Here is a 26,352-nt window from a genome sequence, read left to right as displayed (position 1 = left end):
ATGGGTAGGGTGAGGTTTTGGGAGGGGAGGGAGGAGTAACTAAAGGGTTAGGGAGGGGTAGGGTGAGGTTTTGGGAGTGAGAGGGAGGAGTAACTACAGGGATAGGGAGGGGTAGGGTGAGGGTTTGGGAGGGAGAGGGAGGGAGGGAGGGGGTACAGGGTTAGGGAGGGGTAGGGTGAGGTCTTGGGAGGGAGAGGGAGGAGTAACTACAGGGTTAGGGAGGGGTAGGGTGAGGTTTTGGGAGGGAGAGGAGGAGTAACTACAGGGGTAGGGTGAGGTTTTGGGAGGGAGAGGGAGTAACTACAGGCGTAGGGTGAGGTTTTGGGAGGGAGAGGAAGGAGTAACTACAGGGTTTAGGGAGGGGTAGGGTGAGGTTTTGGAGGGAGAGGGAGGAGTAACTACATGGTTAGGGAGGGTAGGGTGAGGTTTTGGGATGGAGAAGGAGGGAGGGAGGGGTAACTCCAGGGTTAGGGAGGGGTAGGGTGAGGGTTTGGGATGGAGAGGGAGGAGTAACTACAGGGTTAGGGAGGGGTAGGGTGAGGTTTTGGGAGTGAGGGGGAGGAGTAACTGCAGGGGTAGGATGAGGTTTTGGGAGTGAGAGGGAGTAGTAACTACAGGGTTGGGGAGGGGTAGGGTGAGGTTTTGGGAGTGAGAGGGAGGAGTAACTACAGGGGTAGGGAGGGGTAGGGTGAGGGTTTGGGAGGGGAGAGGAGGGAGGGAGGGACTTAGGGGTAACTACAGGGTTAGGGAGGGGTTGGGTGAGGTTTTGGGAGGGAGAGGGAGGAGTAACTACAGGATTAGGGAGGAGTAGGGTGAGGTTTTGGGAGGGAGAGGGAGGAGTAAGTACAGGGTTAGGGAGGGGTAGGGTGAGGTTTTGGGAGTGAGAGGGAGGAGTAACTACAGGGGTAGGGAGGGGTAGGGTGAGGTTTTTGGAGTGAGAGGGAGGAGTAACTACAGGGGTAGGGAGGGGTAGGGTGAGGGTTTGGGAGGGAGAGGGAGGGAGGGAGGGGTAACTACAGGGTTAGGGAGGGGTAGGGTGAGGTTTTGGGAGGGAGAGGGAGGAGTAACTACAGGGTTAGGGAGGGGTAGGGTGAGGTTTTGGGAGGGAGAGGGATGAGTTGTACAGGGTTAGGGAGGGGTAGGGTGAGGTTTTGGGATGGAGAGGGAGGGAGGGAGGGGTAACTACAGGGTTAGGGAGGGGTAGGGTGAGGTTTTGGGAGGGAGAGGGAGGAGTAACTACAGGGTTAGGGAGGAGTAGGGTGAGGTTTTGGGAGGGAGAGGTAGGAGTAAGTACAGGGTTAGGGAGGGGTAGGGTGAGGTTTTGGGAGTGAGAGGGAGGAGTAACTACAGGGGTAGGGAGGGGTAGGGTGAGGTTTTGGGAGTGAGAGGGAGGAGTAACTACAGGGGTAGGGAGGGGTAGGGTGAGGGTTTGGGAGGGAGAGGGAGGGAGGGAGGGGTAACTACAGGGTTAGGGAGGGGTAGGGTGAGGTTTTGGGAGGGAGAGGGAGGAGTAACTACAGGGTTAGGGAGGGGTAGGGTGAGGTTTTGGGAGGGAGAGGGAGGAGTAAGTACAGGGTTAGGGAGGGGTAGGGTGAGGTTTTGGGAGGGAGAGGGAGGAGTAACTACAGGGTTAGGGAGGGGTAGGGTGAGGTTTTGGGAGGGAGAGGGAGGAGTAAGTACAGGGTTAGGGAGGGGTAGGGTGAGGGTTTTGGATTGCGCTCAGGGAAATCATTTCTCTCTCTGCATGTTGGAACAGATCCTCTGCTCTCTTCTCTGTTGTCTCTGGTCTCATCCCATCCCAGGGGGCTGGAAACCAACGGAATGTTACACACACATTTTTAGATTCACAATATCTTTAGGGTGTGTCTGTCAATGCTGTGAAGAAGTTTTTGCTCAAGGTGGGTCAATAGTAATTCCTCTAGGATGACAGTCTAGTTAGTATGTTATGGGTAGAAGCATGATTTTTGTCCATTCCAAAAACCTTTTGGTCCAACTGTGTTTTGACCTCGTCGCTGACCCCTGCACACTCAGTAGTATGGGTAAACATATGTTCTTTTCACACACTGGAATCTATATACAGTTGCGCACAAGCCCTGTGCATACTGCTTACTGTGTACTGAGTACTGAATAGTGCATACTGCATATGAAATACTGAATAGTGCATGCTGAAGCTCAATATGATCCATATGACAGAGCCAGGCCATGTACGGTATGTGTCCTCTCCATATGACAGGGGGAGGATTAAGAGAGGATGTTCCCCGTCTCATACCTAGCTGCTCTCGGCAGGAGAAGGTGCACAGTCCCCACTATGTGGAGGGGTCACCAGCTACAGAATTAGGAACAAGTGGAACCGATATTCACTGCGCTGTTCCATGATATGTGGAAAGGCAGCCCAATGTTACTGTGCATTTAGGACTATGCTAGTTATGGTCTTTTCTCCCAAATGAGGATAAGGGGGATTAGGTGTAACACACAAATACAGTATGCACACATGCACACACTCCCACACGGTAGGCGGAGTGTGAGGAATGGAGATTATAGGAATGTTATGAGTGACTGTCCCCTGAGGATTAGCATGCCCAACTAGAGGGAATGTCTGTCTGTCTATCCGTCCGTCTGTATGATCTCAAACCGCTAATGAAAGATAATTCTCCACCCATCAAATGTTCAATAATGAATAAATATATCAGACATTCGCAGTACAGTTGTGTATATGGTGCATGGTAGAAGTGTGTGTCTGAGTGTGTGTGTTAGTCATCCTGTGATATCACATCTACCTGAGACTGCCCTTGGTCTCCATGGTGATCCATGGAATCCTTGGTCGTCGTAGTTACTGGACATTCCGGGGGACTTCTGTGGGCAGGTACTGATTAAAAACATGTGTACTGTGTGTGTATGTGTGAGTGTGAGCGAAAGAGCGAGAGCTCTGTAGGTAGGGTGTGTCTGCAGATGGGATAAACTCTCCTTTCCAGTCAGAACATACCATAATGAGGACACACCACCTTGATCTGACTATGTTGTGGGAGTACAGAACCTGTGGGCAGGTTGAGGCAAGTGTGAGCGTCTGACAGTCGCCAGATACACATTCACTCATCCTCCTGTCAGAACACCCACACCTGCACAGTCACATGCCAAGGGGAACATCCAGTTCAGTAAGAGCATGGGTGTGTGTGTGTGTGTGTGCGTGTGTGTGTGTGTGTGTGTGTGTGTGTGTGTGTGTGTGTGTGTGTGTGTGTGTGTGTGTGTGTGTGTGTGTGTGTGTGTGTGTGTGTGTGTGTGTGTGTGTGTGTGTGTGTGTGTGTGTGTGTGTGTGTGTGTGTGTGTGTGTGTGCGTACAAAGAGGAGACCAGAGGAATCAGGTTGCCCTTAACATTTAGCCTGCAAAGAGCCTGTCTCTAAGGGGTGTGTACAGGCCACATGCGTTGTCATTGGACAATCGATTCTGGGTACTAACTCCTAAACTTGGGACAAGGTTAATTTTCAGGAATCCTATTGAAATATTGAGTGCTTAGGTTTAGAGGGGCGACACCAGAAGTGAATGGTTACCTGTAGGAGGAAGGTATATAGGAGAAAGGGTTAAATATCAGTGCTTGTGTGAACATGTCTTTGTCCAATGCATCTGTATTGATCCTCTGGGAAAGATAAACATGGTTAGGCTTTCATAGTGTCCTTACAGTTTTTACTCTGAGAATTAGAACCTAATAGGATCATTTGAAGTGAGAGCACTGTCATTGTTAACCAAACCAACTCAGTGAAGTTACTGTTAGGGTACAAAAATCCAGTAATTTTGCAGAAATTCCCAGGTTTTCCAGAAATCCTGGCTGGAGGCGTGTGGATTTCCTGCTCATACCCTCCTGATTCGGGGAATCTTCTGACCAGGTTTTCTTGAAAACCAGGACATTTGGGGAAAGTTACTGGATTTTTGCAACCCTAGTTACTGGAAACTAAGAGACTGGGTTTATTACAGGGTGTGGTTAGAGATTGAGAGAAGATTTACGCCTGGAAAAACAAGTCATAGTGATATATTTAAGAAGGGTATGGGGGGGATATAGCAAGTATGTGGATGAGGAACACATCATGCATGCACACACATGCAAACACACCCTCATACAGAGGTAGGATCTTCATTTGAACCAGTTTGTTACAGCATGAAAATAATCATGCAGCAACAACACATGTGAATAAATTTTTTGCTTCAGAAGAATTTTTAAACATTACAAACTTCAGAAGCCTTTTTAAACCTCAAATACACCACGAGTCCTGCTGCAACAGGCTGATCAAATTAAGGTCCTACATCTGTAGTCACTAGCTACCAATGACCTGAATCTGTCAGTAGAGGAATGAATATTGCATGCTCTCCCTCATTCAGATTACCTGTTGCATGTCCTCTGTTCTTAGATGGACTGATCAGCAGGAGCACACATGGACATTCCCCCAAAACAAACAACACACACACACACACACACACACACACACACACACACACACACACACACACACACACACACACACACACACACACACACACACACACACACACACACACACACACACACACACACACACACACACACACACACACACACACACACTCTTACTTACTTACTTCAGCCCTCAGAGGGTGGGGGGAGGGGGAGGGGTGTAGGTCTCACTGATGCGTTTGGGGCTTGTTTGCAGCGAGCATAGTCCTGTGTGGTGTGACGAGATCGCCCTTGAGACCGAAAGGACAGTAACTGTTACCTCTGAATCCTGCTTTAGTTTGGTTGACTTACTGTGAATCAAAGGGTCTGACACACCGAGAAATCGGACTGCTGATAGTTACTTTGCAGCTCAGCCCAGAGTGTTGGCAGTTAACTTTTTGTTGAACACATTGGACAGTTCTACCTCCCAACTGCTTTGTTTAAATACTCCAGACCACAATGTGGCAGTAGCTTGTTTGGCTTGTACCTGCTGTAGCTAACATAAGCTAACTAGCATGCTGCGCTAATGTTGTTGCTAGCTAGCTAAAATTGGTAGTAAGCCCTTGTTGATACTAACCAGATGGCACAACTAGATAACTAGCATAGCATGCCACATTATAATTAAATCACAATGGATTCATTTTTGAATGAAGAGGCTGCCTGTAAGATGTCCAGAGTCAGTGGAGTAGCTGGCTAGCTGTTGTGCTAAATGGCGATACTCATCATTCAGCTAATGTTAGCTAGCAAGTGAACTGGCGCTGGCAGTATGGGAAAATTGAGAATTAATAAAAAATGCTAGATAGCTAGCTTGGGAAAGCATTTAGTGTTGTGTGAAACCAAGATGAAACACTTTGGCCTGAATGCCAAGAGTCACGTCTGGAGGAAACCAGGCACCGCTCATAACCTGGCCAATACTATCCCTACGGTGAAGCATGGTGGTGGCAGCATCATGCTGTGGGGATCTTTTACAGCGTCAGGGACTGGGGGACTGGTCAGGATCGAGGGAAATATGAATGGAACAAAGTACAGCGAGATCCTTGATGAAAACTTGCTCCAGAGCGCTTAGGACCTCAGACTGGGGCGAAGTTTCACCTTCCAACCAGACCACGACCCAAAACACACAGCCAAGACAACGCATAAGTGGCTTCGGGACAAGTCATAATGTCCTTGAGTGGCCCAGCTAGAGCTCGGACTTGAACCCGATCAAACATCTCTGGAGACACCTGAAGATAGCTGTGCAGCAATGCTCCCCATCCAATCTGACAGATATTGAGAGAATCTGCAGAGTAGAATGGGAGAAACTCTCCAAATACAGGTGTGCCAAGCTTGTAGCATCATACCCAAGAAGACTTGAGGCTGTAATTGCTTCAACAAAATACTGAGTAAAGGGTCTGAATACTTATGTAAATGTGATATTTCATTTTTTGACATTTTTGTTTTTTAGAGAATGGATGTAACGTAATAAAATGTGGAAAAAGTGAAGGGATCTGAATGCTTTCCGAATGCACTGTACACTGAAAAAAGGTCTGAGGTTAACACAGGCTTGAGAGATCTTATACATTTTGTTCTATCAGATAATATTAGTCAGTTAACATGATCTTTATGAGTTTTGAAGCCTTTATGTGCTCAAAATAAGTCCGTTGATAATGATTCGCTAACTGTCTGAGAAATGGAACTACAACATTAGTTGCAACATTTTTCACGTAACTACGCCAACTATGCAAGCCAGTTAAATTAGCTTTCTGCTTCCCAACTCAAATGAAAACGCAAGGATGGTATATTGTTTTGCATCAGGCTGCAACCATCTCTCTTCAGCGGGAAGGTGCTCATTTTATCAGTTCACAAACCATGTCCAGAGGAGACTTTAGGTCCATCTGATAAGGGAAGCTATCTGATAAGGGAAGCTATCTGATGAGGGAAGCTATCTGATAAGGGAAGCTATCTGATAAGGGAAGTTATCTGATAAGGGAAGCTATCTGATAAGGGAAGCTATCTGATAAGGGAAGTTATCTGATGAGGGAAGCTATCTGATAAGGGAAGCTATCTGATAAGGGAAGTTATCTGATAAGGGAAGCTATCTGATAAGGGAAGCTATCTGATAAGGGAAGCTATCTGTTAAGGGAAGTTATCTGATAAGGGAAGCTATCTGATGAGGGAAGCTATCTGATAAGGGAAGCTATCTGATAAGGGAAGCTATCTGATAAGGAAAGCTATCTGATGAGGGAAGCTATCTGATAAGGGAAGCTATCTGATAAGGGAAGCTATCTGATAAGGGAAGCTATCTGATAAGGAAAGCTATCTGATGAGGGAAGCTATCTGATAAGGGAAGCTATCTGATAAGGGAAGCTATCTGATAAGGGAAGCTATCTGATGAGGGAAGCTAAGCCTGTTAGTTCAATGTCAAATGTGTCATTTTATTTCCTTACATGTTAGCTCATCATTAGCTTTTCACTTGTTTTGATTACATAAATGCTTAAAAATTCACAAAAAGTGATGTTAGCTGATGAGAATATCTCATAGAACAAAACATATAGGATCTCCTAAACCTGTGTTTACCACATAGACATGGTTAGCAGATGTTAAAGCGAGTGTAGTGAAATGCTTGTGCTTCTAGTTCTGACCATGCAGTAATATCTAACAAGTAGTGATGGCTGTTTAACAGTCTGATTTCCTTGAGATAGAAGCTGTTTTTCAGTCACTCAGTCCCTGCTTTGATGCGCCTGTACTGACCTTGCCTTCTGGATGATAGCGGGGTGAACAGGCAGTGGCTCAGGTGGTTGTTGTCCTTGATGATCTTTTTGGTCTTCCTGTGACATCGGGTGGTGTAGGTGTCCTGGGGGGCAGGTAGTTTGCCCCCGGTGATGCATTATTACCCTCTTGAGAGCCTTACGGTTGTGGGCGGAGCAGTTGCCGTACCGACAGGATGCTCTCGATTGTGCATCTGTAAAAGTTTGTGAGTGTTTTTGGTGACAAGCCGAATTTCTTCAGCGTCCTGAGGTAGAAGAGGCACTGCTGCGCCTTCTTCACCACCCTGTCTGTGTGGGTTGACCATTTCAGATTCCACATCTCCCGTTCAGGGGTCATGTCTAGACGGGATACAGCTTTTGTCAAATTGACATCAAAAGTTAATTATTTTTTATTTTTTAGCTAACCCTAACCCTTTCCCTAACCGTAACCTAATTCTCCTAACCTGCTACATTATTTCACCTATCCCGCTGCGTAAGTTCTCCTAACCTGCTGCGTAAGTTCTCCTAACCTGATACGAAAAGTCCATTTTGACTAAAGCTTTATGCCACCGAGGCATAAAACCTTTCAGGGATGCCAATATCGCTGCCATACTAAAGCCCCTCAGAGTTATGGGAAACGTATTCATTGATGAAGAAAGATATCTACCTAACTGGCGTATCATTTAGCCTGTGGTCTCTGTGGTGGTACCCCTGTGCATGCATGTACACATTACATATTGATGCTACGTTTGTGTCATAGGTGTTGTTGTGCTCCGGACCGTGTTTACCCTGTGTTTGGGTTGGTCAGCGTTTGCGCCCTGTGTTTTGGGCATTTACCATTTTCGGTGCCGGAATAAGTGCATTTTTTCCCCTGGAACTCTCTGCTCTCTGCACCTGATTCCTACCTACACACCTAGTCAGCCGTGACACTTACTACAAAATATATGTGTGTTGACTGTAATAGGGGTAGGTGTGTCTTGAACAAAATAATACATTCATTAACAAAATAAGGAACTATTGATTTCAGTACATGACATAATTCAACTCATACGATATATGCCATTATATTGTTTTGAAAATACATTTGATGGTGTATATTGAAAGAATGTATTAAAATAGAGGCCCACCCACATCTGCACAACACTACTTGTCATGCAGGTGAAAGAGGACCCAAAAGCGACTTAACAGAAACAGAGTTTATTTAAGTCCAAACAGGGAATAACAGAAATCCTCTAGTCTGTAGAGGGGAATAACTGGAGAAGCGGCCACAGACAGGGAGGCCGTAGTAGACAGAGACACCTGCTCACACGCAGCATCTGATGAAGGCAAAAACACGACAGGACAGGGCGATACACAATCACAGCAAAAACACGACAGGACAGGGCGAAACGCAATCACAGCATGGTGAATACTAAACAAGGAACCGACGGGACAGGAACGGAACACAAAGGAATAAATAGGGACTCTAATCAGGGGAAAGGATCGGGAACAGGTGTGGGAAGACTAAATGATGATTAGGGGAATAGGAACAGCTGGGAGCAGGAACGGAACGATAGAGAGAAGAGAGAGCGAGAGAGTGAGAGGGGAGGGGGAGAGAGAGGGATAGAAAGAGGGAAAGAACCCAATAAGACCAGCAGAGGGAAACGAACAGAATGGGGAGCACAGGGACAAGACATGATAATAAATGACAAACATGACAGTACCCCCACTCACCGAGCGCTCCTGGCGCACTCGAGGAGGAATCCTGGCGGCAACGGAGGAAATCATCGATGAGTGAACGGTCCAGCACGTCCCGAGACGGAACCCAACTCCTCTCCTCAGGACCGTAACCCTCCCAATCCACTAAGTATTGGTGACCCCGTCCCCGAGAACGCATGTCCATGATCTTATGTACCTTGTAAATAGGTGCGCTCTCGACAAGGACGGGAGGGGGAGGGAAGACGAACGGGGTGCGAAGAAAGGGCTTAACACAGGAGACATGGAAGACAGGATGGACGCGACGAAGATGTCGCGGAAGAAGCAGTCGCACAGCGACAGGATTGACGACCTGGGAGACACGGAACGGACCAATGAACCGCGGAGTCAACTTACGAGAAGCTGTCGTAAGAGGAAGGTTGCGAGTGGAAAGCCACACTCTCTGGCCGCAACAATACCTTGGACTCTTAATCCTGCGTTTATTGGCGGCTCTCACAGTCCTCCCCGCAGACAAAGGCAGACCGGTAGTGAAGCCTAAGGCGATGTGAGACCATGGTCGAGAAGGAATGGGGAGCGGTCTGAGACGACCGGCAGGAGGAGAGTTACCCGACTTAGTCTGCGCGCAGTCCGAACAAGCAGCCACGAAACGGCGCGTGTCACGCTCCTGAGTCGGCCACCAAAAGCGCTGGCGAATAGACGCAAGAGTGCCTCGAACACCGGGATGACCAGCTAACTTGGCAGAGTGAGCCCACTGAAGAACAGCCAGACGAGTGGAAACAGGAACGAAAAGGAGGTTACTAGGACAGCGCGGCGACGCAGTGTGCGTGAGTGCTTGCTTAACCTGTCTTTCAATTCCCCAGACTGTTAACCCGACAACACGCCCATAAGGAAGAATCCCTCGGGATCAGTAGAAGCCACAGAAGAACTAAACAGACGGGATAAGGCATCAGGCTTGGTGTTCTTGCTACCCGGGCGGTAAGAAATCACAAACTCGAAACGAGCGAAAAACAACGCCCAACGAGCTTGACGGGCATTAAGTCGTTTGGCAGAACGGATGTACTCAAGGTTCTTATGGTCTGTCCAAACGACAAAAGGAACGGTCGCCCCCTCCAACCACTGTCGCCATTCGCCTAGGGCTAGCGGATGGCGAGCAGTTCACGGTTACCCACATCATAGTTGCGCTCAGATGGCGACAGGCGATGAGAAAAATAAGCGCAAGGATGAACCTTATCGTCAGACTGGAAGCGCTGGGATAGAATGGCTCCCACGCCTACCTCTGAAGCGCCAACCTCGACAATGAATTGTCTAGTGACGTCAGGAGTAACGAGGATAGGAGCGGACGTAAAACGTTCTTTTAGAAGATCAAAAGCTCCCTGGGCGGAACCGGACCACTTAAAACACGTCTTGACAGAAGTAAGAGCTGTGAGAGGGGCAGCAACTTGACCGAAATTACGAATCGATAGAAATTTAAAAAGCGCTGCAACTCGACACGTGACCTTGGAACGGGCCAATCACTGACAGCTTGACCTTAGCGGAATCCATCTGAATGCCTTCAGCGGAAATAACGGAACCGAGAAAAGTAACGGAGGAGACATGAAAAGAGCACTTCTCAGCCTTTACGTAGAGACAATTCTTAAAAGGCGCTGTAGGACACGTCGAACGTGCTGAACATGAATCTCGAGTGACGGAGAAAAAATCAGGATATCGTCAAGATAGACAAAAACAAAGATGTTCAGCATGTCTCTCAGAACATCATTAACTAATGCCTGAAAAACAGCTGGCGCATTGGCGAGACCGAACGGCAGAACCCGGTACTCAAAATGCCCTAACGGAGTGTTAAACGCCGTTTTCCACTCGTCCCCCTCTCGGATGCGCACGAGATGGTAAGCGTTACGAAGGTCCAACTTAGTAAAGCACCTGGCTCCCTGCAGAATCTCGAAGGCTGATGACATAAGGGGAAGCGGATAACGATTCTTAACCGTTATGTCATTCAGCCCTCGATAATCCAAGGGGCGCAGAGTACCGTCCTTCTTCTTAACAAAAAGAACCCCGCCCCGGCCGGAGAAGAAGAAGGCACTATGGTGTCAAGAGACACAGACAAATAATCCTCGAGAGCCTTACGTTCGGGAGCCGACAGAGAGTATAGTCTACCTCGAGGAGGAGTGGTCCCCGGAAGGAGATCAATACTACAATCATACGACCGGGTGAGGAGGAAGGGAGTTGGCTCGGGACCGACTGAAGACCGTGCGCAGATCATGATATTCCTCCGGCACTCCTGTCAAATCGCCAGGTTCCTCCTGAGAAGTAGGGAGAGAAGAAACGGGAGGGATGGCAGACATTAAACACTTCACATGACAAGAAACGTTCCAGGATAGGATAGAATTACTAGACCAATTAATAGAAGGATTATGACATACTAGCCAGGGATGACCCAAAACAACAGGTGTAAACGGTGAACGGAAAATCAAAAAGAAATAGTCTCACTGTGGTTACCAGATACTGTGAGAGTTAAAGGTAGTGTCTCAAATTTGATACTGGGAAGATGACTACCATCTAAGGCAAACATGGGCGTAGGCTTGTCTAACGGTCTGAAAGGAATGTTATGTTTCCGAACCCATGCTTCGTCCATGAAACAACCCTCAGCCCCAGAGTCAATCAAGGCACTGCATGTAGCACCCGAACCGGTCCAGCGTAGATGGACCGACATAGTAGTACAAGATCTAGATGAAGAGAACTGAGTAGTAGCGCTCACCAGTAGCCCTCCGCTTACTGATGGGCTCTGGCCTCTTACTGGACATGAATTAACAAAATGTCCAGCAACTCCGCAATAGAGACACAGGCGGTTGGTGATCCTCCGTTCCCTCTCCTTAGTCGAGATGCGAATCCCTCCCAGCTGCATGGGCTCAGTCTCAAAGCCAGAGGAGGGAGATGGTTGCGATGCGGAGCAGGGAAACACCGTTGATGCGAGCTCTCTTCTACGAGCCCGGTGACGAAGATCTACCCGTCGTTCTATGCGGATGGCGAGAGCAATCAAAGAGTCCACATCTGAAGGAACCTCCCGGGAGAGAATCTCATCCTTAACCACTGCGTGGAGTCCCTCCAGAAAACGAGCGAGCAGCGCCGGCTCGTTCCACCCACTAGAGGCAGCAAGAGTGCGAAACTCAATAGAATAACGTTATGGACCGTTCACCTTGGCATAAGGAAGCCAGGGCCCTAGAAGCCTCCCTACCAAAAACTGAACGGTCAAAAACCCGAATCATCTCCTCTTTAAAGTTCTGGAACTTGTTAGAGCAATCAGCCCTTGCCTCCCAGATAGCTGTGCCCCATTCTCGAGCCCGGCCAGTAAGGAGTGAAATGACGTAATAACCCGAGCTCTCTCTCTAGAGTATGTGTTGGGTTGGAGAGAGAACACAATCTCACACTGCGTGAGAAAGGAACTCAGTGGGCTGCCCGGAGTAGCAAGGTGGGTTATTAACCCTAGGTTCTGGAGGCTCGGCAGGCCAGGAAGTAACAGGTGGCACGAGACGTAGACTCTGGAACTGTCCAGAGAGGTCGGAAACCTGAGCGGCCAGGTTCTCCACGGCATGGCGAGCAGCAGACAATTCCTGCTCGTGTCTGCCGAGCATGGCTCCTTGATCTCGACGGCAGTGTAACGAGCGTCTGAAGTCGCTGGGTCCATTCCTTGGTCGGTTCCTTCTGTCATGCAGGTGAAAGAGGACCCAAAAGCGACTTAACAGAAACAGAGTTTATTTAAGTCCAAACAGGGAATAACAGAAATCCTCTAGTCTGTAGAGGGGAATAACTGGAGAAGCGGCCACAGACTGCAGGTCCCTTCGGGTAGGCGCAGGCCGTAGTAGACAGAGACACCTGCTCACACGCAGCATCTGATGAAGGCAAAAACACGACAGGACAGGGCGATACACAATCACAGCAAAAACACGACAGGACAGGGCGAAACGCAATCACAGCATGGTGAATACTAAACAAGGAACCGACGGGACAGGAACGGAACACAAAGGAATAAATAGGGACTCTAATCAGGGGAAAGGATCGGGAACAGGTGTGGGAAGACTAAATGATGATTAGGGGAATAGGAACAGCTGGGAGCAGGAACGGAACGATAGAGAGAAGAGAGAGCGAGAGAGTGAGAGGGGGAGGGGGAGAGAGAGGGATAGAAAGAGGGAAAGAACCCAATAAGACCAGCAGAGGGAAACGAACAGAATGGGGAGCACAGGGACAAGACATGATAATAAATGACAAACATGACACTACTACCACTCCTCACATGCCAGCATGCGCACAGGACGTATAAAATGCGTATGCTGGCAAAAACATGGTAAAAAGAGACTGTTTGTAAGGGGGTCATATAAACATTGACCCATTTTTTTTACAGCAAAATACCATAAAGTGAATGGTATTTGAAAGCAGTATGTAGTATATTTGAGTTTTTAAAAGGCTTCTAAAGTTTCCACTTTGAAATTCCAGACTTGCCCTAATGAAACATGTATCAACCCCTACAAAAATGTGAATGAATTATAATCCACATAATAATTCACATTTCCTGTTGCCGCAGGGTTATTTTCCTGCTGTAGAAAACTAACTCAAATTAAGACCCTACATCTGTAGATTGGAAAAGTATGTGCGTGAAACTGCTCTCTGTGTTAAAACCTGTTTGTCTTTATGTGATGTTGAAACAACTCACTGTGTTAAAATGGTGCCCTCCAGCTGTTTCTTTGTACTGTTTTATACAGACACACCCTGACAACACACAGCTCTTGTGTTTGTGGCACTGCAGGTAAGTGCACTCAGAGCTGGGGCTGGCTTGTGAAGGTGTGAGTGTGTGTGTGGAATGTGCCTCAGGGGCTGTTTTCACTCCACACACACAGCAGCCATCGAGGATGAGGGAGTGGAGAGATTATTGAAACATAATTAATATAACAGATATAGAAAACCTCTGAAAACTCACCTCCCACCCTGATAACTACTGATAACCCCCCTCCCACCCTAATAACTATTGATAACTGCTGATAACCCCCTCCTGCCCTGATAACTGCTGATAACCCCCCTACTGCCCCGATAACTACTGATAACCCACCTCCCACCTGATAACTACTGATAACCCCCCTCCTGCCCTGTTAACTACCGATAACCCACCTCCCACCTAATAACTACTGATAACTGCTGATAACCCCCCTCCTGCCCTGATAACTGCTGATAACCCACCTCCCACCCTGATAACTACTGATAACTGCTGATAACCCACCTCCCACCTAATAACTACCAATAACTGCTGATAACCTCCCTCCTGCCCTGATAACTGCTGATAACCCCCTCCCACCTAATAACTACTGATAACTGCTGATAACCCCTTCCTGCCCTGATAACTGCTGATAACCCCCTCCTGCCCTGATAACTGCTGATAACCCCCTCCCACCCTGATAACTACTGATAACTGCTGATAACACCCCTCCCACCCTGATAACTACTGATAACTGCTGATAACACCCCTCCTGCCCTGATAACTACTGATAACCCCCCTCCCACCTGATAACTACTGATAACCCACCTCCCACCCTGATAACTACTGATAACTGCTGATAACCCCCCTCCTGCCCTGATAACTGCTGATAACCCACCTCCCACCTGATAACTACTGATAGCCCCCTCCTGCCCTGATAACTACTGATAACTGCTGATAACCCCCTCCTGCCCTGATAACTACTGATAACCCACCTCCCACCTGATATCTACTGATAACTGCTGATACCCCCCCTGCCCTGATAACTACTGATAACCCACCTCCCACCTGATAACTACTGATAACCCCCTCCTGCCCTGATAACTACTGATAACCCCCTCCTGCCCTGATAACTACTGATAACCCCCTCCTGCCCTGATAACTACTGATAACCCCCCTCCTGCCCTGATAACTACTGATAATGTCATATTGTGTGTGTAGGTGGCAGGGAAGTCAAGCGCCCGGAGGATCAAACCTGGTATAATGGAGTAGTTTAATAATGTAAAACAAACTCCAAAACCAAAGTCCATAATAAAATAAATGTGGGTACAAGAACCCGTCGCACACCAATCCATAAAACATGAACTTAACAATAAATACACAACAATTAATGAATGGGATTAGAACCAGGTGTGTAGGAAGACAAGACAAGACCAATGGAAAATGAAACATAGATCAATGATGGCTAGAAGACCGGTGACGTCGACCGCCGAGCACCGCCCAAACAAGGAGAGGCATCGACCTCGGCAGAAGTCGTGACCGATAATACTATATTGGGGAACATTTTAGTTACTATGAGATATGTGGATGACTTATCTAGTTATTTGAAAATGAATGTCAATGTAAATTCCACATCATCTTGAATGGAATCAGTGTGGCACAATATGGTTGTGCAATTTATCACAGAACATACAAACAGTAGTTTAGAGAAATGCTTATGAATTGTCTCTACGAAAATCAGACTGAAAAGATGAATATGGATACATGGAAATATGAAGAAGGAGCCATTTGAAACAATACAAATATACAAAGTTAAAGGCCATGGGTGTGTTTATGTGTGACCTTCACTATCAGCAGAGCGAGAGGGGGATGAACTCACAGGATATGATGGGAGGAACGAACAGAAGATTGGAAGGGGTGGAGAGGAATGGAGGCACTGTGTAATTTGGAAAATGTGTGTGAGTGAATGTTTTCATGCTTTTCAGTGTGTGTTTGTGTGTATGTGTCTGTGTGTGTGTGTCTGTGTGTGTGTCTGTGTGTGTGCGTGTGCATGTGTGTGTGCGTGTGTGCGCTGAGTGCCACCTCTCAGAGTACATCCCCTCAGGGAATGCATTCTAACTGTCACTGCCCCTCCCATTCTCTCTACTGCAAGACAGGATGGACGGATGAGAGATGACTGATGTGAGATGAGTGTCACTAGAAAGATAAAAAGGAGTAAATCTTCTCTGAGAACTCATCGTTGAGAGAGAGAGAGAGAGAGAGAGAGAGAGAGAGAGAGAGAGAGAGAGAGAGAGAGAGAGAGGAGGGGTGTCTAACGTCCATAAATCACCTGCTAGTGATTTGAGTTCTTCGTCCCTGTCTCACTGCTCTCACTGCTACAATCCTCCCCAGTGAGATTTCTGTCAGTTCAGCAGAGATATAGACTCACCCACACTCACACACCGCACACATACGCGCCTACACCCCACATACCTGGCCCACTGCCTCAGCACATCAGACCTGAGAATTATCTGTTTTTATGAAATACTATCAACCCAGCCCGAGGCAGCCCAACCCAACTCGACCCAGCACAAACCAGCCCGACCCAGCCTGAACTAGTCCAACTTAGCCCGGCCCGACCCAGCCCAACACAGCCCGACCCGGCCCAACCTAGCCCAACCCAACCCGGCCCAACCCAGCTCGACCCGGCCCGACCGAGCCCAACCCAATCCGGCCATGACAAACCTTACTGTATATAACATGATGCTTCTTTTCAGCGATTTGATTGAATCACATTTCTTTCCTCTTTCCTACAGGATGAAAAATTATTACTGAACAAGGAGGAGTTGGGTGCAAATGACCCGTGCCACTCTCTGTTCACAAAGATCCAGTCAAGTCAGATCAGATCAGCCATTGCTTCAGGAAGGAGAGGAAGGAAAGATGCATTTTTTAAGAAAATAATATACTTCATTACAAAATATACTTTAGATATATTAGACATTATATTAGATTTTACATTAACTAAAGATAATTTCCTGTAGTTGAGTTTGAGTGGGGAAGCCAGGTGAGGAAAGCATAGAATTACTGTACTATACAGTAAGGGTCTGTACTGTAAGGGTCTGTACTGTAAGGGTCTGTACAGTAAGGGTCTGTACTGTAAGGGTCTGTAATGTAAGGGTCTGTACAGTAAGGGTCTGTACTGTAAGTGTCTGTACTGTAAGGGTCTGTACAGTAAGGGTCTGTACAGTAAGGGTCTGTACTGTAAGAGTCTGTACAGTAAGGGTCTGTACAGTAAGGGTTTGTACTGTAAGGGTCTGTACAGTAAGGGTCTGTACAGTAAGGGTCTGTACTGTAAGGGTATGTACAGTAAGGGTCTGTACAGTAAGGGTCTGTACTGTAAGGGTCTGCACAGTAAGTGTCTGCACTGTAAGTGTCTGTACAGTAAGTGTCTGTACTGTAAGGGTCTGTACTGTAAGGGTCTGTACAATAAGGGTCTGTACCCTAAGGCTCTGTCGTGTAAGGGTCTCTATAATAGGGGTCTGTACAGTAAGGGTCTCTACAATAGGTGTCTGTACAGTAAGGGTCTCTACAATAGGGGTCTGTACAGTAAGGGTCTGTACAGTAAGTATAGGGACTGTAAGGATCTGTACTGTAAGTGTCTGTACTGTAAGGGTCTGTACAGTAAGGGTCTGTACAGTAAGGGTCTGTACTGTGAAGGGTCTGTACTGTAAGTGTCTCTACAATAGGTGTCTGTACAGTAAGGGTCTGTACTGTAAGGGTCTGTACAGTAAGTGTCTGTACAGTAAGTGTCTGTACGGTAAGGGTCTGTACTGTAAGTGTCTTTACAATAGGGGTCTGTACAGTAAGGGTCTGTACAGTAAGGATAGGGACTGTAAGGCTCTGTACTGTAAGTGTCTGTACAGTAAGGGTCTGTACTGTAAGGGTCTGTACAGTAAGGGTCTGTACAGTAAGGGTCTGTACTGTGAAGGGTCTGTACTGTAAGTGTCTGTACAGTAAGTGTCTGTACTGTAAGTGTCTGTACAGTAAGTGTCTGTACAGTAAGTGTCTGTACATTACGGGTCTGTACTGTAAGGGTCTGTACAGTAAGAGTCTGTACTGTAAGTGTCTGTACTGTAAGTGTCTGCACAGTGAGTGTCTGTACTGTAAGGGTCTGTACAGTAAGGGTCTGTACTGTAAGGGTATGTACAGTAAGGGTCTGTACAGTAAGTGTCTGTACTGTAAGGGTCTGTACAGTAAGGGTCTGTACTGTGAAGGGTCTGTACTGTAAGTGTCTGTACAGTAAGGGTCTGTACTGTAAGGGTCTGTACAGTAAGGGTCTGTACTGTGAAGTGTCTGTACTGTAATTGTCTCTACAATAGGTGTCTGTACAGTAAGGGTCTGTACTGTAATTGTCTCTACAATAGGTGTCTGTACAGTAAGGGTCTGTACTGTAAGTGTCTGTACAGTAAGTGTCTGTACAGTAAGGGTCTGTACTGTAAGGGTCTGTACAGTAAGGGTCTGTACAGTAAGGGTCTGTACAATAAGGGTCTGTACCCTAAGGCTCTGTCGTGTAAGGGTCTCTATAATAGGGGTCTGTACAGTAAGGGTCTCTACAATAGGGGTCTGTACAGTAAGGGTCTGTACTGTAAGGGTCTGTACTGTAAGCGTCTCTACAATAGGTGTCTGTACAGTAAGGGTCTGTACTGTAAGGGTTTCTACAATAGGTGTCTGTACTGTAAGTGTCTGTACTGTAAGTGTCTGCACAGTGAGTGTCTGTACTGTAAGGGTCTGTACAGTAAGGGTCTGTACAGTAAGGGTATGTACAGTAAGGGTCTGTACAGTAAGGGTCTGTACAGTAAGGGTCTGCACTGTAAGGGTCTGCACAGTAAGTGTCTGCACTGTAAGTGTCTGTACAGTAAGTGTCTGTACTGTAAGGGTCTGTACTGTAAGGGTCTGTAAAATAACGGTCTGTACCCTAAGGCTCTGTCGTGTAAGGGTCTCTATAATAGGGGTCTGTACAGTAAGGGTCTCTACAATAGGTGTCTGTACAGTAAGGGTCTCTACAATAGGGGTCTGTACAGTAAGGGTCTGTACTGTAAGGGTCTGTACTGTAAGGGTCTGTACAGTAAGTGTCTGTACTGTAAGTGTCTGTACCGTAAGGGTCTGTACTGTAAGGGTCTGTACAGTAAGGGTCTGTAATGTAAGTGTCTGTACTGTAAGTGTCTGCACAGTGAGTGTCTGTACTGTAAGGGTCTGTACAGTAAGGGTCTGTACTGTAAGGGTCTGTACTGTAAGTGTCTGTACAGTAAGGATCTGTACTGTAAGGGTCTGTACTGTAAGGGTCTGTACAGTAAGTGTCTGTACTGTAAGTGTCTGTACTGTAATGGTCTGTACAGTAAGTGTCTGTACAGTAAGGGTCTGTACTCTAAGTGTCTGTACAGTAAGGGTCTGTACAGTAAGCGTCTGTACAGTAAGGGTATGTACAATATAGTTCTGTACCCTAAGGCTCTGTACTGTAAGGGTCTCTACAATAGGGGTCTGTACAGTAAGCGTCTCTACAATAGGTGTCTGTACAGTAAGGGTCTGTACAGGAAGGGTCTGTACTGTAAGGGTCTGTACAGTAAGGGTCTGTACTGTAAGTGTCTGTACAGTAAGTGTCTGTACTGTAATGGTCTGAACAGTAAGTGTCTGTACAGTAAGGGTCTGTACTCTAAGTGTCTGTACAGTAAGGGTCTGTACTGTAAGGGTCTGTACAGTAAGGGTCTGTACAGTAAGGGTCTGTACTGTAAGTATGTGTACTGTAAGTGTCTGCACAGTGAGTGTCTGTACTGTAAGGGTCTGTACGGTAAGGGTCTGTACAGTAAGGGTCTGTACAGTAAGGGTCTGTACTGTAAGTGTGTGTACTGTAAGTGTCTGCACAGTGAGTGTCTGTACTCTAAATCAAATCAATCAAATCAAATTTTATTTGTCACATACACATGGTTAGCAGATGTTAATGCGAGTGTAGCGAAATGCTTGTGCTTCTAGTTCCGACAATGCAGTGATAACCAACAAGTAATCTAACTAACAATTCCAAAACTACTGTCTTATACACAGTGTAAGGGGATAAGGAACATAAGGATATATGAATGAGTGATGGTACAGAGCAGCATACAGTAGATGGTATCGAGTACAGTATATACATATGAGATGAGTGTGTAGACAAAGTAAACAAAGTGGCATAGTTAAAGTGGCTAGTGATACATGTGTTACATAAGGATGCAGTCGATGTTGTAGAGTACAGTATATACATATGCATATGAGATGAATAATGTAGGGTAAGTAACATTATATAAGGTAGCATTGTTTAAAGTGGCTAGTGATATATTTACATCATTTCCCATCAATTCCCATTATTAAAATGGCTGGAGTTGGGTCAGTGTCAATGACAGTGTGTTGGCAGCAGCCACTCAATGTTAGTGGTGGCTGTTTAACAGTCTGATGGCCTTGAGATAGAAGCTGTTTTTCAGTCTCTCGGTCCCAGCTTTGATGCACCTGTACTGACCTCGCCTTCTGGATGATAGCGGGGTGAACAGGCAGTGGTTCGGGTGGTTGATGTCCTTGATGATCTTTATGGCCTTCCTGTAACAACGGGTGGTGTAGGTGTCCTGGAGGGCAGGTAGTTTGCCCCCGGTGATGCGTTGTGCAGTCCTCACTACCCTCTGGAGAGCCTTACGGTTGAGGGCGGAGCAGTTGCCGTACCAGGCGGTGATACAGCCCGCCAGGATGCTCTCGATTGTGCATCTGTAGAAGTTTGTGAGTGCTTTTGGTGACAAGCCGAATTTCTTCAGCCTCCTGAGGTTGAATAGGCGCTGCTGCGCCTTCTTCACGACGCTGTCAGTGTGAGTGGACCAATTCAGTTTGTCTGTGATGTGTATGCCGAGGAACTTAAAACTAGCTACCCTCTCCACTACTGTTCCATCGATGTGGATAGGGGGTGTTCCCTCTGCTGTTTCCTGAAGTCCACAATCATCTCCTTAGTTTTGTTGACGTTGAGTGTGAGGTTATTTTCCTGACACCACACTCCAAGGGCCCTCACCTCCTCCCTGTAGGCCGTCTCGTCGTTGTTGGTAATCAAGCCTACCACTGTTGTGTCGTCCGCAAACTTGATGATTGAGTTGGAGGCGTGCGTGGCCACGCAGTCGTGGGTGAACAGGGAGTACAGGAGAGGGCTCAGAACGCACCCTTGTGGGGCCCCCGTGTTGAGGATCAGCGGGGAGGAGATGTTGTTGCCTACCCTCACCACCTGGGGGCGGCCCGTCAGGAAGTCCAGTACCCAGCTGCACAGGGCGGGGTCGAGACCCAGGGTCTCGAGCTTGATGACGAGCTTGGAGGGTACTATGGTGTTGAATGCCGAGCTGTAGTCGATGAACAGCATTCTCACATAGGTATTCCTCTTGTCCAGGTGGGTTAGGGCAGTGTGCAGTGTGGTTGAGATTGCATCGTCTGTGGACCTATTTGGGCGGTAAGCAAATTGGAGTGGGTCTAGGGTGTCAGGTAGGGTGGAGGTGATATGGTCCTTGACTAGTCTCTCAAAGCACTTCATGATGACGGAAGTGAGTGCTACGGGGCGGTAGTCGTTTAGCTCAGTTACCTTAGCTTTCTTGGGAACAGGAACAATGGTGGCCCTCTTGAAGCATGTGGGAACAGCAGACTGGTATAGGGATTGATTGAATATGTCCGTAAACACACCGGCCAGCTGGTCTGCGCATGCTCTGAGGGCGTGGCTGGGGATGCCGTCTGGGCCTGCAGCCTTGCGAGGGTTAACACGTTTAAATGTCTTACTCACCTCGGCTGCAGTGAAGGAGAGACTGCATGTTTCCGTTGCAGGCCGTGTCAGTGGCACTGTATTGTCCTCAAAGCGGGCAAAAAAGTTATTTAGTCTGCCTGGGAGCAAGACATCCTGGTCCGTGACTGGGCTGGATTTCATCTTGTAGTCCGTGATTGACTGTAGACCCTGTACAGTAAGGGTAGACCCTGTACAGTAAGGGTCTGTACTGTAAGTGTCTGTACAGTAAGTGTCTGTAATGTAATGGTCTGTACATTAAGTGTCTGTACAGTAAGGGTCTGTACTGTAAGGGTCTGAACAGTAAGGGTCTGTACAGTAAGGGTATGTACAATATAGTTCTGTACCCTAAGGCTCTGTACTGTAAGGGTCTCTACAATAGGGGTCTGTACAGTAAGGGTCTGTACAGTAAGTGTCTGTACTGTAAGGGTCTGTACAATAGGGGTCTGTACAGTAAGTGTCTGTACAGTAAGGGTCTGTACTGTAACGGTCTGTACAGTAAGGGTCTGTACTGTAAGGGCCTGTACAGTAAGTGTCTGTACTGTAAGGATCTGTACTGTAAGTGTCTGTACAGTAAGGGACTGGAGGGTCTGTAGGGTCTGTAAGGGTCTGTACAGTAAGGGTCTGTACAGTAAGTGTCTGTACTGTAAGGGTTTGTGCAGTAAGGGTCTGTACTGTGAAGGGTCTGTAGAGTAAGGGTCTGTACAGTAAGGGTATGTACAATATAGTTCTGTACCCTAAGGCTCTGTACTGTAAGGGTCTCTACAATAGGGGTCTGTACAGTAAGAGTCTCTACAATAGGTGTCTGTACAGTAAGGGTCTCTACAATAGGGGTCTGTACAGTAAGGGTCTGTACTGTAAGTGTCTGTACTGTAAGGGTCTGTACTGTAAGTGTATGTACAGTAAGGGTCTGTACTGTAAGGGTCTGTACAGTAAGGGTCTGTACTGTAAGTGTGTGTACTGTAAGTGTCTGCACAGTGAGTGTCTGTACTGTAAGGGTCTGTATGGTAAGGGTCTGTACAGTAAGTGTCTGTACAGTAAGGGTCTGTACTCTAAGTGTCTGTACAGTAAGGGTCTGTACAGTAAGTGTCTGTACTGTAAGGGTCTGTACAGTAAGCGTCTGTACAGTAAGTGTCTGTACTTTAAGTGTCTGTACTGTAAGGGTCTGTACTGTAAGTGTCTGTACAGTAAGGATCTGTACAGTAAGTGGCTGTACTGTAAGGGTCTGTACAATAGGGGTCTGTACAGTAAGGGTCTGTACAGTAAGTGTCTGTACTTTAAGTGTCTGTACTGTAAGGGTCTGTACTGTAAGTGTCTGTACAGTAAGTGTCTGTACTGTAAGTGTCTGTACAGTAAGGGTCTGTACAGTAAGTGTCTGTACTGTAAGGGTCTGTACAATAGGGGTCTGTACAGTAAGTGTCTGTACTGTAAGGGTCTGTACTGTAAGGGTCTGTACAGTAAGTGTCTGTACTGTAAGTGTCTGTACTGTAATGGTCTGTACAGTAAGTGTCTGTACAGTAAGGGTCTGTACTCTAAGTGTCTGTACAGTAAGGGTCTGTACTGTAAGGGTCTGTACTGTAAGGGTCTGTACCGTAAGGGTCTGTACAGTAAGGGTCTCTACAATCGGTATCTGTACATTAAGGGTCTCTACAATAGGGGTCTGTACAGTAAGGGTCTGTACAGGAAGGGTCTGTACTCTAAGTGTCTGTACAGTAAGGGTCTGTACTGTAAGTGTCTGTACAGTAAGTGTCTGTAATGTAATGGTCTGTGCATTAAGTGTCTGTACAGTAAGGGTCTGTACTCTAAGTGTCTGTACAGTAAGGGTATGTACTGTAAGGGTCTGTACTGTAAGTGTCTGTACAGTAAGGATCTGTACTGTAAGTGTCTGTACATTAAGGGTCTGTACTGTAAGCGTCTGTACAGTAAGTGTCTGTACTGTAAGTGTCTGTACTGTAATGGTCTGTACAGTAAGTGTCTGTACAGTAAGGGTCTGTACTCTAAGTGTCTGTACAGTAAGGGTCTGTACTGTAAGGGTCTGTACAATAGGGGTCTGTACAGTAAGTGTCTGTACAGTAAGGGTCTGTACTGTAACGGTCTGTACAGTAAGGGTCTGTACTGTAAGGGCCTGTACAGTAAGTGTCTGTACTGTAAGGGTCTGTACTGTGAAGGGTCTGTACAGTAAGGGTCTGTACAGTAAGGGTATGTACAATATAGTTATGTACCCTAAGGCTCTGTACTGTAAGGGTCTCTACAATAGGGGTCTGTACAGTAAGAGTCTCTACAATAGGTGTCTGTACAGTAAGGGTCTCTACAATAGGGGTCTGTACAGTAAGGGTCTGTACTGTAAGTGTCTGTACTGTAAGGGTCTGTACTGTAAGTGTCTGTACAGTAAGTGTCTGTACTGTAAGTGTCTGTACAGTAAGGGTCTGTACAGTAAGTGTCTGTACTGTAAGGGTCTGTACAATAGGGGTCTGTACAGTAAGTGTCTGTACTGTAAGGGTATGTACAGTAAGGGTCTGTACAGTAAGTGTCTGTACTTTAAGTGTCTGTACAGTAAGGGTCTGTACTGTAAGTGTCTGTACCGTAAGGGTCTGTACTGTAAGGGTCTGTACTGTGAAGGGTCTGTACAGTAAGGGTCTGTACAGTAAGGGTATGTACAATATAGTTCTGTACGCTAAGGCTCTGTACTGTAAGGGTCTGTACAATAGGGGTCTGTACAGTAAGCGTCTCTACAATAGGTGTCTGTACAGTAAGGGTCTCTACAATAGGTGTCTGTACAGTAAGGGTCTGTACTGTAAGGGTCTGTACTGTAAGGGTCTGTACAGTAAGTGTCTGTACTGTAAGTGTCTGTACCGTAAGGGTCTGTACTGTAAGGGTCTGTACAGTAAGGGTCTGTAATGTAAGTGTCTGTACTGTAAGTGTCTGCACAGTGAGTGTCTGTACTGTAAGGGTCTGTACAGTAAGGGTCTGTACTGTAAGGGTCTGTACTGTAAGTGTCTGTACAGTAAGGATCTGTACTGTAAGGGTCTGTACTGTAAGGGTCTGTACAGTAAGTGTCTGTACTGTAAGTGTCTGTACTGTAATGGTCTGTACAGTAAGTGTCTGTACAGTAAGGGTCTGTACTCTAAGTGTCTGTACAGTAAGGGTCTGTACAGTAAGGGTCTGTACAGTAAGGGTATGTACAATATAGTTCTGTACCCTAAGGCTCTGTACTGTAAGGGTCTCTACAATAGGGGTCTGTACAGTAAGCGTCTCTACAATAGGTGTCTGTACAGTAAGGGTCTGTACAGGAAGGGTCTGTACTGTAAGGGTCTGTACAGTAAGGGTCTGTACTGTAAGTGTCTGTACAGTAAGTGTCTGTACTGTAATGGTCTGAACAGTAAGTGTCTGTACAGTAAGGGTCTGTACTCTAAGTGTCTGTACAGTAAGGGTCTGTACTGTAAGGGTCTGTACAGTAAGGGTCTGTACAGTAAGGGTCTGTACTGTAAGTATGTGTACTGTAAGTGTCTGCACAGTGAGTGTCTGTACTGTAAGGGTCTGTACGGTAAGGGTCTGTACAGTAAGGGTCTGTACAGTAAGGGTCTGTACTGTAAGTGTGTGTACTGTAAGTGTCTGCACAGTGAGTGTCTGTACTCTAAATCAAATCAATCAAATCAAATTTTATTTGTCACATACACATGGTTAGCAGATGTTAATGCGAGTGTAGCGAAATGCTTGTGCTTCTAGTTCCGACAATGCAGTGATAACCAACAAGTAATCTAACTAACAATTCCAAAACTACTGTCTTATACACAGTGTAAGGGGATAAGGAACATGTACATAAGGATATATGAATGAGTGATGGTACAGAGCAGCATACAGTAGATGGTATCGAGTACAGTATATACATATGAGATGAGTGTGTAGACAAAGTAAACAAAGTGGCATAGTTAAAGTGGCTAGTGATACATGTGTTACATAAGGATGCAGTCGATGTTGTAGAGTACAGTATATACATATGCATATGAGATGAATAATGTAGGGTAAGTAACATTATATAAGGTAGCATTGTTTAAAGTGGCTAGTGATATATTTACATCATTTCCCATCAATTCCCATTATTAAAATGGCTGGAGTTGGGTCAGTGTCAATGACAGTGTGTTGGCAGCAGCCACTCAATGTTAGTGGTGGCTGTTTAACAGTCTGATGGCCTTGAGATAGAAGCTGTTTTTCAGTCTCTCGGTCCCAGCTTTGATGCACCTGTACTGACCTCGCCTTCTGGATGATAGCGGGGTGAACAGGCAGTGGTTCGGGTGGTTGATGTCCTTGATGATCTTTATGGCCTTCCTGTAACAACGGGTGGTGTAGGTGTCCTGGAGGGCAGGTAGTTTGCCCCCGGTGATGCGTTGTGCAGTCCTCACTACCCTCTGGAGAGCCTTACGGTTGAGGGCGGAGCAGTTGCCGTACCAGGCGGTGATACAGCCCGCCAGGATGCTCTCGATTGTGCATCTGTAGAAGTTTGTGAGTGCTTTTGGTGACAAGCCGAATTTCTTCAGCCTCCTGAGGTTGAATAGGCGCTGCTGCGCCTTCTTCACGACGCTGTCAGTGTGAGTGGACCAATTCAGTTTGTCTGTGATGTGTATGCCGAGGAACTTAAAACTAGCTACCCTCTCCACTACTGTTCCATCGATGTGGATAGGGGGTGTTCCCTCTGCTGTTTCCTGAAGTCCACAATCATCTCCTTAGTTTTGTTGACGTTGAGTGTGAGGTTATTTTCCTGACACCACACTCCAAGGGCCCTCACCTCCTCCCTGTAGGCCGTCTCGTCGTTGTTGGTAATCAAGCCTACCACTGTTGTGTCGTCCGCAAACTTGATGATTGAGTTGGAGGCGTGCGTGGCCACGCAGTCGTGGGTGAACAGGGAGTACAGGAGAGGGCTCAGAACGCACC

The sequence above is a fragment of the Oncorhynchus gorbuscha genome, linkage group LG22, assembly GCF_021184085.1.
Source record: "Oncorhynchus gorbuscha isolate QuinsamMale2020 ecotype Even-year linkage group LG22, OgorEven_v1.0, whole genome shotgun sequence".
In the NCBI taxonomy this organism is placed as follows: Eukaryota; Metazoa; Chordata; class Actinopteri; order Salmoniformes; family Salmonidae; genus Oncorhynchus; species Oncorhynchus gorbuscha.
This window is presented reverse-complemented; position numbering follows the sequence as displayed.